Raw genomic sequence first — 14,978 nt, forward strand, 5'->3', positions numbered from 1 at the left:
CTCAGAAAATAGAGGGGAAGGTGAACTTCATAATCATCAGTTAGCAAAGATCAAACAGATAAGTTTAAAAGGTTCCAAGCGTTTGTCCAGTAAAACATGAAGTGACAGAACTTAGAGTTGTGTACAGTAATATCCTATTATGAAAAGACTGACTTATGGAAAGCTAGTTCTTAAGTTCAAGTGCTTTAAATATTCAGTGCATCAGAAGATAATGTACTGTTGATCCTCTTCTGGATCTCTAGGAATTTCTTTTACTGGCTGCTGCCTTGGTCTTGGGTTATTAGAGCTACTTTGCCTCTGATCTTGGACATTTGGTAACTGTTGCAGCAATGCAAAAATCTTCCTCTCTTATCTAAAAGGTGGGATGAACCTGTGGTGCAGGTTAGGTTCCTGAGCCTCCACAAGATCAGACTGAGGTGGTTCTTCACCTCATCCACATCACTTTTAGTTTCTCCCCTTTCATTATCCTGCTTTCCTTATTCCCTATCATGTGCCTTCTGGAAACATTCTCCTTTTTAAATATTTTATTTATTTATTTTAGAGAGACAGGAAAGTAAAGAGACAGAGAGGGAGAGAAACATCGATGTGGGAGAAATATCGTTTGGTTGCCTCTGCTGGGGACCAGGCCTACAACCCAGGTAGGTGCCCTAACTGGGAATCAAACTGGCAACCTTCAGCTTTGCAGGATGATGCTCAACTCACTGAGCCACCCGGGCCAGGGTTCTCCTGGAAATACACTGATGAGAAATCACTCACACAAGACTTCTCATTACAGGAACCACTTCCAGGGCCCTCTCTCTAAGCCACATAACACAACAACACTGGCAAAGCTCTCCACGTACCAAATGAAAAGCAGAGTTTTCCAGGTTCACGGTTCTGCACAGTCCAATCTTAGAGCTGGCCATGACTGCATACTCTGTTTACTGCCTAGGATGCGTAGGAAGCTAAGGCCCCAAAGTGATTTGTACAAAGTTACTTAGTTTAACGAAACGGTCAGGACTAGCACCTCTAAATCCTAATTCCCATTCTGGTGCTCACCTGAATATCATGCATATTTTTCAAATGTATGCTCTTTTCTTGACTTCCAATTCATAAAAATATTTGCATAATCACTATTTTCTCATCTAGCTGTGAAAATTTTTCTCTAATGAAAGATTCAAGTATGTCAGCTGAATAATCGCAAAATATTCCAAGTGATGATAGAGATTACCTGACCTGGGCCACTTTTGTAATAATAAAAATAGTAAAAACAAAATAAAATACAATATTTAGTGGGGTCTTAACTATGAACTTAGCCCTTTGGTAATTGGGTTACATGTATTCCATGCAATGTTTAGACTAGGCTAATGTGGCAGGTGCTCTTATAATCCCCACTTTAACAATGAGGAAATCAAGGCTCAGAGGTGAAAATAGATATGCAGCTATTTTGTGTTAAAGCTGGAGTCAAGGCCAGATTTGACATACTCATATTTGAATTCATAACTTCCAGATTACACTTCTCTGCAGGCTCCAGGCAGCATGTCCTTGTATAGAGGGGGCTTGGTGACCCACTGGATCACTTCCTTTGCCTTCTGTCGTAATAATGGTAACTCTGTGATGAGGTGAACCAAGGAAAACACGGCAGACAAGTATGAGAGAAAAGGGTCTTTATTTGGACATATTAGATTCAAGAGAACAATCTGAACCACTTTAAAGATAAAACTAATGCCTATTATTTATGCACTGATCTATAAGTAATTTATTCTTACTCATTTATTATTTTCTTTATCAGATAAATAATCAATTGAGGAATATTTCAGAACTATAGAATATTACACTGGGATAGGCTAAACTATCAGCTGTCATCTTGTGATGTCCAAGGATTTTCATTTTAATTTGGAGCTATCTGTGGCCTTATAATCCGCCCTGACTGACAAAGCAAACGTAACTTCCTACTATGTAATGTGAATGATCTGAGCGATGGGTAAGGGAGACTGTGGGTTGTAAAGGCGGTCATTTACCATGGTTCCACCCCCAGGGACTCATCTCAGGGCAACTCCATGCTAGACAGTGAAATAGTTTGATTAGTGGATGAGATTTGCTTTAATCGGAATATTAATACATGCTTTGTGACCCTTTCATAAGAGGGATTCATTTCATGGACAGAATGGCAATGTGCAAATTGATTCACTTTTTGTTTTAAATTAACAATTGATAATCACCATGAAATTGGCATTTATAGATTATGTAAAAGCAAAGCATGGGTTTTAAAACTCTGATAGACAATTCAAAATTAAACATTTATACTCCAGTGATTACATATTTTGTCCCAGTTTTTGATTCTGTAGGTTATAATCTATTTCCACCTATTAATTTTGCACTTATTTTTTCCCCAAGCGAGTCTTAATTGTTTATGTTTTATGACCACCTAATCATTCTTACATTTTTTTCTTGAGAAAAATAACCAAAAGTATCTTTTGCTAGTATTAGTTTTTTGGATTAATTTATTTAAAATTAAATTTTTAAATATAATTTTTATTGATTATGCTGTTACAGTTGTCCCATTCTGCACCCCCTGAATCACCCTTTATTTCCCTACACCCCGCACCCCTGCCCCCACCAGGATCCCCCCCGCCACCCCACTTAGTTCCTGTCCATGGGTCGTTCATGTAAATTATTTGGCTTCTCTATTTCCTATACTATTCTTAACCTCCCCCTGTTTATTTTGTACCTACAATTTATGCTTCTTATTTATTCCCTGTACCTTTTCCCTATCCTTCTCTTCCCATTGATAACCCTCCATGTGATCTCCATTTCTGTGATTCTATTCTTGTTCTCGTTGTTTGCTTAGTGTTTTGTTTTTTCATTTTTTAGGTTCAGTTGTTGATAGTTGGGAGTTTGTTGTCATTTACTGTTCATAGTTTTTGATCTTCTTTTTCTTAGATAAGTCCCTTTAACATTTCATATAATAAGGGCTAGATGATGATGAACTCCTTTAACTTGACCTTATCTGGGAAGCCCTTTATCTGCCCTTCCATTCTAAATGATAGCTTTGCTGGATAGAGTAATCTTGGATGTAGGTCCTTGTTTTTCAGGACTTTGAATACTTCTTTCCCACCCCTTCTTGCCTGCAAGGTTTCTTTGGAGAAATCAGCTGATAGTCTTATGGGAACTCCTTTGTAGTTAACTCTCCCCTTTTCTCTTTCTGCTTTTAAGATTCTCTCCTTATCTTTAATCTTGGGTAATGCAATTATGATGTGCCTTGGTGCGTGCTTCCTTGGGTCCAGCTTCTTTGGGACTCTCTGAGCTTCCTGAATCTCCTAGAAGTCTATTTCCTTCACCAGATTGGGGAAGTTTTCCTTCATTACTTTTTCAAATAAGTTTTCAATTTCTTGCTCTCCATCTTCTCCTTCTGGCACCCCTATGATTCGGATGTTGGAACGTTTAAAGTTGTCCCAGAGGTTCCTAAACCTCTCCTCATTTTTCTGAATTCTTGTTTCTTTATTCTGTTCTGGGTGAATGTTTATCTCTTCCTTCTGCTCTAAATTGTTGGTGTGAGTCTCAGTTTCCTTCCCTTTACTGTTGGTTCCCTGTATATTTTTCTTTATTTCACTTTTCACAGCCTTCACTTTTTCCTCCATTTTGCTACCATACTCAACTATTTCTGATTACCAGTGTTTTGAACTGTGCATCTGATAGGTTGGCCATCTCTTCATGGCTTAGTTCTATTTTTGGAGCTTTGATCTGTTCTTTCATTTGGGCCATATTTCTTTGTCTCAGCACTCCTGCTACTTTGGAAGGGGCAGAACCTCTGCTATTATTTTTAAGAACTAGCCACAGAAATCCCAACCTGCTATGAGCTGTAGCAGCTGACTGACACTTTGGCCTGTTTTTGCAGAGTGGCTTGCTCGCAGCCTGCTGGTGCTCTCCATGCTCACCCCAACAGCCTAGCACAGTTGCACTCAACTTCTGTGCCGCTGGCCTGATGCAGGGGAGAAAGAAGAACGGAAGCCCAGCGGAGAGGCCCTGGGATGACAGTCTAGCAGAAATAAATACATCAAAGACTTTTGCCAGTTTCTTGAGCATTAGAAAAATGACAAAATAAACAAAAGTAACATTATCATCCCCTAAGGTCACTAATAGTTAATTCATGGCGGGTAGTGTAGAGAGAAAAATTGGGAGAGAGAATTCTGAAGTAAAATAGATGTAATATCTAACCCAAGTGGTATCTCTACCAACCCCTGTGTGAGAATCAGTTGCCTTTGAGAAGCTATTATGAAATGGCTCAAGACCACTTTTATGGCAATTATATTCCACAATGAATTCACCTATGCTGAATGCCAATGTTAACCAGCCACAGGATAAACGTTTACCACCAGAAAATCAACATCCTGTCATGTGTACCACTATATGTGCTAGTCAACTTTTTCTTACTTAGGTCTCTCATTTATCCACATCATTTGTTATAGAACTGCTTTAAATTTTGCCAAATCTTCTACTTCAGTCTATCTAATTGTAGACCTTTTTAGAAATCTTCATTCAGGAATGTTTAATTGGAGTATGCTAGAAAATATACTCATACCTTATAATTAGGAGGCCTTGATTTCATTCCTCATTTTGACACAGTTAACAATCACTTTGGGGCAAATCACTTAAACTCTTCATGCTCCTCATCTGTTAAATGGGTGAACTGAATGATTATACTTTTAAATCTACCATTCTGTGGTGATGAGTATCTATTTGAGAGCTCTCATTTCTTTTTATATTTTTAAATTATATTTTCTTGATTATGCTATTACAGTTGTCCTGATTTTTCTCCCTTTGCCCCCTCCACCCAACACCCCCCACTCCTTCAGGCAATCCCCTCACCATTGTTTATGTCAATGGGTCATGCATATAAGTTCTTTGGCTGCTCCATTTCCTATACTGTATTTTATATCTCCATGGCTATTCTGTAACTACCTATTTGTACTTTTTAAGAGCTTTCATTTCTATAGCAATTGGATCATGGGAGTTTTGGCCTTGTAAAGCCAAGAAGGAATGAAAGGAGCCCTAGTAAAAATTAGCCAAAATATCAAGAGCTTTCTATCTTAAGCAAAATGTTAGCTTCCGTGGTGCCCTGAACATATTCTTATGGGTTTTTATGAGTTTATGAGCATTTATTAGCAGTTTCTGAACAGTTTCCTAACTTTCTGATACTCTAACTCTTTAGTCTTCTTTAAATATTATTCCCATCACCTTAAAAGATACAGATATTACAATGAATATAAAGAAGATGTCCTTGAAAGAGAATTAAGAAAAGCTAATTCATTAGATACTGTTATTCATTGAATGTTATTGAAATTAGGTCCATTCCTAATTTCAAACTAAATGAGCACCAAGAGAAAGACATTACTCCTGAAACACTGTGCTCTTATTTGACTTATATTTAATTGTTTTATCTTGTGAAACAATATTGCTTATGTTTGTGTCAGGGTCACCCTCATTACGCCCAATCACCTCTCAACTATGTTTGGCTGAGGATTACGCTAGTATAATGTAATTCTCATATTATCTGTTTGCATGTGGTTCCTTCAGGAGGGATTCAAGGTTATATTTATTGTGTTTCTATAAAAGACAATCCTCTTTTCCCCCCAAGACTAAGTACTTTTTTTTTTTTCTCAATGTGCCCTCACAATCCATGCCTGTATGGCTGGTAGCTGACTTCTCAACAGAAACACTACAAGCCAAAAGGGAGTGGCAATAAATATTCCAAGTAATGAAAAGCGAAGGCCTGCAACCAAGACTGCTCTACCCAGCAAGTCTCTCAATTAAAATGGAAGGTGAAATAAGGAGCTTCTCAGAAAGAAAAAGGCTAAAAGAATACATCTCCACCAAACCAGCATTGCAAGATATGCTAAAGGGACTGATTTAAGAAGAAGAAAAAGAGTCTATTAATACCCAGTTCCTTTCATAGTCACCAATACTTGATAATATCAGTATTTTTAATACTTATTAATTGGATTGTGACAATGATGTATTATTTTAATTGTTACTTTATTATTTGTTGAAACTAAACTTGTATATTTCTTACCTATTTCTATTATTTTTAAAAAGCTTTAAATGACTTTTTGATATTCTTTATCCATTTTTTGATTAAATATTTACAGGATTTTTTCCCTAAAAAAAGAAACCATTAACCCTTTTTTAGATGTGTTGCAAATAGTTTCCTATTATTTGGACTTTAACTTTTTTTATATGTATATTACTGTATAGTCTTAAATGTTTAATATATTCATATTGTTAATATATTACTTTATAGCTTCTGGGTTTGAATATTTTACTTCAGGGCAAAAAAAATATTGTGTTGTATTTTCTCCTAAAACTTCTTAGTTTTTACATATTGATTTTTAACTCACCTGAATAGTTTTTGTATAATGTGTGAAATAGGGTTCTATATTTGTTTTATATCAAATAATAGTGGTCCATGCACTTTATTTGTTGAATAAGATTTATTTTTCCCCATTGATTTGAAATATCAATTTAATCATATATTATATTGTTAGACACATATATGTTTGTTTCTAGAATGCTCATTTTATTTCATTTATCTACTTGATTATTTCTGTGCTGGTGTCATGTTGTTTTAATTGCTGAGACTTTATAATGAATTTAAATTTTTAAATATTTTATAATGGATTTTGACATTTAAAAAAATAGATACATAAAATCAATCTGCATTTAAAAAAAAAGAAAGAAGGAAGGAACTCCTACCTTTTGCGACAACATGGTTGGAACTTGAGAATATTATGCTAAGTGAAATAAGTCAGGTGGTGAAAGACAAATACCATATGATCTCACCTATACATGGAATCTATTCAACAAAATAAACTAACAAACAAAATAAACCACAGGCATGGAAACATGGAGTAGACTGAAAGGGACCAGAGGGGATGGGGAAGGAGGACAATCGTGGAAAGAAGGGGAAGGGACTAGACAAAGAATTTGTATGAATGACCCATGGACATGGATAACAGAGTAGGAATGGACTGTGGGAGTGGGGGTGGGGGTGGGATGGGTGGAGGAGGGCAAAGGGGGAAAAATTGAGAAAACTATAATAGAATAAACATGATTGAAAATAATCCATGCTTGTTTCTACACAAATAAACTACAGGTCTGTCTTACTCAACCTAATATTATATTGGAAGAGAAGGCATTGTTTAGACACATGCTCATGCTACTACTGACTGTTGCTATAAAAATGAAGTTTAATCTCTGCACAATTTCCATTGCTTTTCCTTTGAAATCTGGTGTTTATTGCAACAGAATTTCAGATTTTGCAACATGAGAGTCTGAAATACAGGCCAACACAGGCGGCTCTTTGGAAACAAGGGACCTGGAACTTCTAGCAGCCAAAAATCTGTCCAAACACTAAAAAGAGAGGAATGACATCTCAGGTAGGTTGTGTTGATTCTTCAGGCCTCTTCTGATTCTTTTCTAGAGGACTTCTTTTGACAACATATGGATACTTTTTTTTTTTTTTGTAGGTCTGTGTTTCTGTTAACCATACTCTCCTGGAAGAGATCTTGACCATCTGGATGTGGTTTTTGTTTTTGTGAGAAAGAACTTGTGTGTCCTTAACGTGCCACTAGTATAAATAAATGCTCAATGAGAAGAACATGGGTCAAGATGTTATATATTTCCAGATCAGATTAGGACAACAAGTTATTTGGTGTGTAACAATTAAGCATGTGAGCTTAATATACATATGTGCATGAAAAATGCATTTATTACAAATATGTGTATAGACTACTCCAGATAACATGTCAGCTAGTTTGGAATAGTCACAGTAAACATGGTCTTCTGCATACAACATGGTTCTCTGTAGGACAGAATGTACTGAACATGAGTCTATGCACTATATGAACTCTTGGGAATTTTGTAACTATATTTTGAGAGATCTCGATATACTTGTTTCATTATAAAAATAATTATGGATTTAAGATATGGATTTAAAATATGCAGCAAACTGGAGCAAAATCACAAGTTAAAAGGATAAGTCAAATAAAAAAATAATGTTTGAAGAGCATATACTTTCTATTCTTCACCCTTGACTCCACTGGCAATCCCTTTGCCATAACTCATCCCCAAACATTTCTAAATGCCTTAACTAGGCAGTGAGAGTTTTGATTGTTGTTGTTTTTGAATTTGAAAATAGAACAATCAGTGAAGTAGATTTCTCAATTAAATCCAATTATCCATATTGATGTTGACACTAATAGAGTGTGATTTTGCTTATTTTACACTTGAAATAAAGTCAAAGATCTTATTTCAATATTAGACGGTATTTTTAGTTATTTTTATACCTTTATCCTAAGGACTTAAAGCCCAACAGGATAGGATGAAGTTCTATCTTCTAAGTTTGTGCATAAAATGGTTGAGTTTTCTGAAGCTATGACTTTGTAAATGACCACCAGTCATCTCTATCATCAAAGTTTGCATTTCCTTATCTGGAATGGTAAGATATTATTGTGGCCCTTAACTGTTCTAGAGCTGGACCTTCCTTCTCTTTCTTCACTCTTGAATCTTAGGAGGTATGGAGGTGGCATTAAAGTGATCTGTGTCTTTGTCATATTCTGTGAATTACAGTTTTTTAATTTTTCAAGGCTTACCGCCTAAAGTCTTAAGAAACTTTTCTAAATTTCACCAATTTAACTGGAAATTACTATTTATTTGGTGTAGTTAATATAGAATATTGTTTAAGGGATTCTTATTACAAGGTGGAAATATTCTGGATCAAATAACATTATATAAAAACTGACAAGTATGTACTAACAAATTCCTGTAAAGAAGTTATAATATTTTCAGGATTCTGCTTATTTAGAGAGTTTGTTTATAATTCTGCAGATCTTAATCACAGACATCATAGTTAGTTTTGTCTTTAAATACTAGATTGTTGTAAACATACCAACAGACCTTTGAAATCAGTATGTAAACAGGGTGCACTGCACCTGAAGCAAATTCTGGTCTAGTCAATGTGTTTGATCACCTGGTTTGGATAAACACTTAGGGTATAGCTCGTGCTAGAAAGACTTTGGAAATGAGAAGAGAAGCTATAATTAGGTTTTACTTAAATGCCATACACTGTGCAATTATAAAACAATGAGGTAGATAAATGGGATTGTATGCCTAGTTTTATTATAAATATCAATATTAGGCATTTATCATCAGACCCTATAAAAGCTGCTACTTTTAAAATAGACATGGTGATGGATGACTTAAACCCAGACCATAGCAGATCCTGAAAGCAAGATAAACCACAAAGAATTACTACTTCCTTCTAGTTTAAAAAAGCTTGGACCTCTTAACAAATCAGTAGATGATGTATTATAATGATCTTTATATTTATATACTACTCTACCATTTGAACTGGTTGCATTATCTATAAACTAAATAAATAAATAGATTTATCTAAAGACAGATTGTTCAATAGCGTCTTGCTAATGGAGAGTGAGTGAACCCTATGGTTATTTGGAATGTCAATGTGTAGCCTTGATCAGCTATGTTGCACATAAGCAGTATCATTTACGGAAAGACAATAACATTAGGCTTAGTTTAAATTTAGGTCTTTATTACTCATAACCTGTCACAGTGAATGTTTTTCCTCTTCTTTAGTAAGCTCTGCTACCAATCAACAGAATGATTGTTTTATAAAAGAACTTTCTCTGATATTCTCATACTTTCCCTTCCACATGAGAGCTGAGGAATTGCACATGGTAAAAACTAAAAAACAAACAAAAAACCCTCAGCAGAGCCAATAAATAAGGAAAATAAAACTCTGAACATAGGGGCACTAAACCTTTAAAAACAGTAAAACAGATTATTACAGTTAACATGGGTATATTATATTATATGGGTACATCGGTACCTGTATATGCAGAGAAGCCGCACCCTACTCACCAGTTATTTTTTATTCAGGTATTTCCATGTCAAAAGAGTTTTGCTACCTGGACTTTGGGCTGTACCACGACAGGAGTGATTATGGTGGCAGACAGTTGTGCTAAGTGTACAGTTACGTGGTTGGGATGGGGGCTAGTAAGTAGTCGAAGTCCAGAAAGACAAAGGGTAAGTCCAGTGAGGTGAGCCAAGAAGAGAAAAAGAGTTTTCCTATTTCATAGGTCTGAGTAAGCAGGAAATCAGTTTTATAAAGTTTGAACCTTGAATCAGTAGACGATAAAGTTTATATGTTAATATACTGTTTCTAGCATATTAATCGGGAACCTAGTCTAAGGAACTTATAAAAAAGGGAATAAAATTCAAGGCAAAGTGTCTGAGCATAAAAAAAATGAATAATTTAGTTTAGGGGCTCTAAGTAATAGGTACATAAAATCAACTGTGAAAAAAAATCTTTGCCATAACAGTATCCTTTATATTTCTTGTTTGGTATCACACCTGTGAATTAGGGATAGACCATGCATTGTCTTCAATTTTTAAAATTGGTTTTCTACTTTATTATTTTAGTTGTCCACTGTTAGAACTTTTCTTCAGAGCACTGTTTTAAATCGATTTTGTAGACTTTGATATACAATATCTTCATTACTGTAATGGTAATGGAGTAATGGTGATAGAATAAATGGTAGATAATCAACAAGTGTGTTAACAAAATGATATATTTAATTCCCATTTTAGATAGAAACATTTAATAAAGTCTAATAGATGAATAGTGTAAAGTGGCAAAATATATTTGCCTCAATCTAGAATTATTGCCAAATAAATCAGGGAAAAAATTCAATATTATGGCTATTACTCACTAGCAATATGTGAAAGTATTTTTTTTCTACATCCTTATTAAAATTTTTGGTCTTTGCCAAAATTTTTGGTTAAGGTAGTTTGAATTTGTAGATATCATGTTAACAGTGATAATAAGTATCCTTTCATGTTTAGAATCATTTTATTTTATTTTCTGTAATTATATCCTTATAACATTTGCCCTTTTTTCTACCTGGTTGTTGGGATTCTTGGTTTGTAGGAGGAGTACTTTAACGAGTTGAATATATATATTCACACATGCACACATATAGATATATATATCTACCATTTTTAACTTGTGATTTTCTTTATACTTCATTTTGCTATCTTGAACTATTTTAGAAATTGAAATTTATCAATCATATTTTTATGATTTCTGGGGTCTTTTGTTTACTTGTTAATTTCTCTCTATATTTTCTCCCTTAATGGCTATCCCCACACCAGAAATACTAGTCAATGTAAGTAGAAAACATGCACATATTATATATATATACATATATATATATAACATTTTTGAAAGGAATATAAAATTATCTTATTTGTTTATTTTAATATTTTCTACATGGAGAATCTTGAAGAATTAACTGAAAAATCACAGGTGAAAGAATTCAGAAAAGTACTGGGATACAAAATTAATATACAGAAATCAATAGCCATCATGTATATAAACAATAAATTAGTTAGAAGCTATAGCAGAAGAAAATTCCATACTAAAATTGACTACTAAATAAAATAAACCACCTGGGCATAATGAAAAATATGCAAAATGTATATAGAGAAAAGTTGAAAATAGTATTCTCAGAATGCAAACTGTGTCTTGAACAAATCAAATGGTGGTGCATGTCCTTGCAGAGAAAAATCTCAACATTATAAAAGAAATATTGTGTTCCTAAATTAATCTATAAATCTAAAGTAATCCTAATAAAAAATTATACATTTAAAAATTTGATTATAAAATTTATGTGCAAACACAAAAGAGATAATACATTGGAAAGTTGAAAGGAAGGAGGCCAATGAGGTATGAACATTTCTGTCATCCACTTTCAATTTACTATAGATCTATGATAATTGAAATTGAAGTTTATATAGATACATGCCCATGTAAAGGAATATAAAGTTTAATAATAGGCCTCAATATATTTGGTAATTTAATATATGACAAGTGCCACTTCTAATTAGTGAAGAAAGGACAGAATTATCAAAAATTGTGTTGGGATAACAGGGTAACAGTCTTGAAAAAAAATGAAATTGGTGCGAAAGCATATTACAATGTACCAAGTAAACTGCAAAAGGGTAAAATATTTAAATTTATTAAGGGAAACCATAAAATACTAGGAAAAAATAGAAAAAAATCTTTAAAATGTTGGAGTGTATATGGTGTGTAAAACAAACAAACAAATAAACAAGTAAATAAATAAATAAAATCACTTCCTGTAAAAAATTGTGTGGTGACAATTACTCAAAAAAAAGTCAAAGAGAAATTAAAAATTGAGAAAAAATATTTTGAACTCACTGATGTGCTTCTGCAAATCAAGAAAAATGCCAATAACCCAGAAAAAAAATAGGCAAAAGATATGAGCAAAAGAGAAATTACAAATGATTTATAATCATGAAAAAATGCTCAGTAACATGTCATGTAATAATTAAAAATTAGAACTAGTCTGTCTGGCATCTAAAAGTTTGGCAAAGACCCAAAGCTTAATTATCTACTATGTTGGCAAAGGTGTATAAAAACAGGCACTGTTATATAATCTGTATAGAGGTTTAAATTGGTATAATTCTTTAGAAGGGAAACTTGTTAGCATCTACGAAAGTTAACAATATGTAAACCTGTTGACCCAGCAATTCTACTTCTTAGGCATTACGTTATATCTAAGTGTGTTTATAGTCAACATTAATATATATACACCTAACAATTCAGTGAGTAACTTTTTTGCAAGAGTCAAAAGACTTAAAACAACACACTCACAGAAGATGGAGTAAATATATAACACATATTAAAAAAGCCATTTAAAAGCATAAGGGAAATTTTGTCACACTGATATATATAAAGAACTCCAACATTTGCTATTAAATACTAATCAGGTCAGTGTAAGTAGAGATAGTAATGGATCATTTGTATTAAAAAATAAAAATAAACCAGTCATCTTTTTTGAATTTTGAAACATGTGAATGTATTAACTGTTCAAACAAACGATAAAATACAATTATTAAAAAATGTGAATATTAGACCTTACTATTTTTTAAAATACTTCAGTTTTTCTTTTGAGACCCAGTTTCCTGCTCTGTTTTCCCTTCCTCTTCTGACCCCAATTTTTACTGGCTGAGGGGGCGTGAGGCTAAAGATGTGGCATGGCACAACATTTCTTTTATTTTCTTATGATAAAGTGCTCAACTCTAAATCACTGTTACAGACTAGCCTGTGTCTCTAACTTTATACGTGAAAAACAAAACAAAACAAAAAACCCAAAAACATTTATTAAGGCAATGTATTAAATTATATATAAACAACACTCCTTTTATCTCCCTTAGTGATATTTTTATAAAGGAAAGCTTTAAAAACCATAGTTCTTAAGTTGGGGAAAATAAATGCTTTTTTAAGCATTTTTTATACCATTTCACAGAAGGCCATTTAAAAAAATGCTCTTGTTATACTACTTTTATTCTGGATTCTACAACATTTACTAGTAATCATAGAATACTTTTAGGCTAATTTTAGAAAACATTATCTCCAACTAAAACCAACCCATTTATTTTTTTCTCCATCGAACGACTGCTCGTAGGAAACCTACCGCCAGTGTTGCATTTAGATGACCACTGTGGAGACCAATGAAACTGCGTTGATTTTCGTATCTTTTCCATTGGCCTTTCTTTTTATTCTCTCAAGTCCCGGAGAAGTGAAAGAGAAAGGGATTGGGGGTTTACAGCATAGCTCCAGTTCAGACTTTTAAACACTGAAATCTTTAATTATAGTCACCCAAAGATGGAAGACAAGACTGACTCAAATTAGAAAACAGACTGAGAGTAGATAGTATACATGTTAGGCATATTTTAAGCAGAGAACAATGGGATTGCTGAGCAACCTTCCAAATGATAAATTATCAGTTTCAAATGTTATGAAGTCTCCCAGTATCTTCAAAACCTAAATGTAAAAAGAAACCCACACTTCAAAGCTAAATACAAATCATTGTTATTATACACTTTAATTGTCAATAGATAAACTATGGCAAACTATATATTATAAAATAATAGGCATATGAGCTGGTGTTTCTGAAAGCTTTTGTTAAGCTCTAATGCGATCTACAAGTGCTAATTATGTTTTTATCCTAATAATTAAAATATTGTTACAGGAGTCAGTGGTTCGGCAACATTTGCTGAGCTTTCTTTTGTATTGGAGGCCTGTTAGAGAGGGTGTGGGAGACAGGGTAGAAATAGTCCTCTGATAAGTTCTCTGGGAAATGCTGATGTGAAGACATGCAAGTGCATGCACACACACACACGGAGAAACTTATTGACAATCATCTGTAAAAAGAATAAATTGCAGAACGAGATGCAAAGTAAAAAGGGTGTTTAATGTCAGAAGGCAGTAAGAATGTGTCTCTCTGAGGTGCTAAGTTTTGAGCCATGTTGTGAGGAAGGAATATCTGAGTCTGGCTCTGGTGCTTGCTCATTTTTTAAAAATTGTGATGTCTGCCTTTTCAGTATGTCTTGTAATTTTTTTGTTGAAAGTGGGACATAATGTACTTGGTCGAAGCAGCTCTGGTAAAAACGCCTTTAGTGTCATGGTGGCAAGGTGTTGGGGAGGGGAAGCATTTTATAGTTTTGGGAGGAGGTCTCAGCGTTTTGCTGAGCATGTGCCTTTGGGCTGTGAACTTAAGTGTTTCTCAGAGGTCCTCCACCCTCCATCTCTTACCTCTTAGATGGGACCGGATGGCTAGAAAGAGGTGGAGTTGAGTATTTCCCTTTTCCCAAGGCAGTTTGGCTAGGATGAAACTCCAATAAGTGTGGTTCTGGCAAAATAGTCTCTCTTGAGTGTAGTCCTTGTTGAGAAGAACAGAAAGATTTTGTTTATTTCAAAATGTTTTTTTTCCCCTGCCCCTGCCTGGGGTATGAGGGATTTTTTTTCCCTCTGATATTTGATGTGAGAACCTGGTAGATCTTCTCGAGGTAAAACTCACAGAAATGTGCTGGCTGCCCAAGACTGAGCGCCC

The sequence above is a fragment of the Pteronotus mesoamericanus genome, unplaced genomic scaffold, assembly GCF_021234165.1.
Source record: "Pteronotus mesoamericanus isolate MK-2021 breed Mesoamerican mustached bat unplaced genomic scaffold, CSHL_Meso_final contig_116, whole genome shotgun sequence".
NCBI lineage: Eukaryota > Metazoa > Chordata > Mammalia > Chiroptera > Mormoopidae > Pteronotus > Pteronotus mesoamericanus.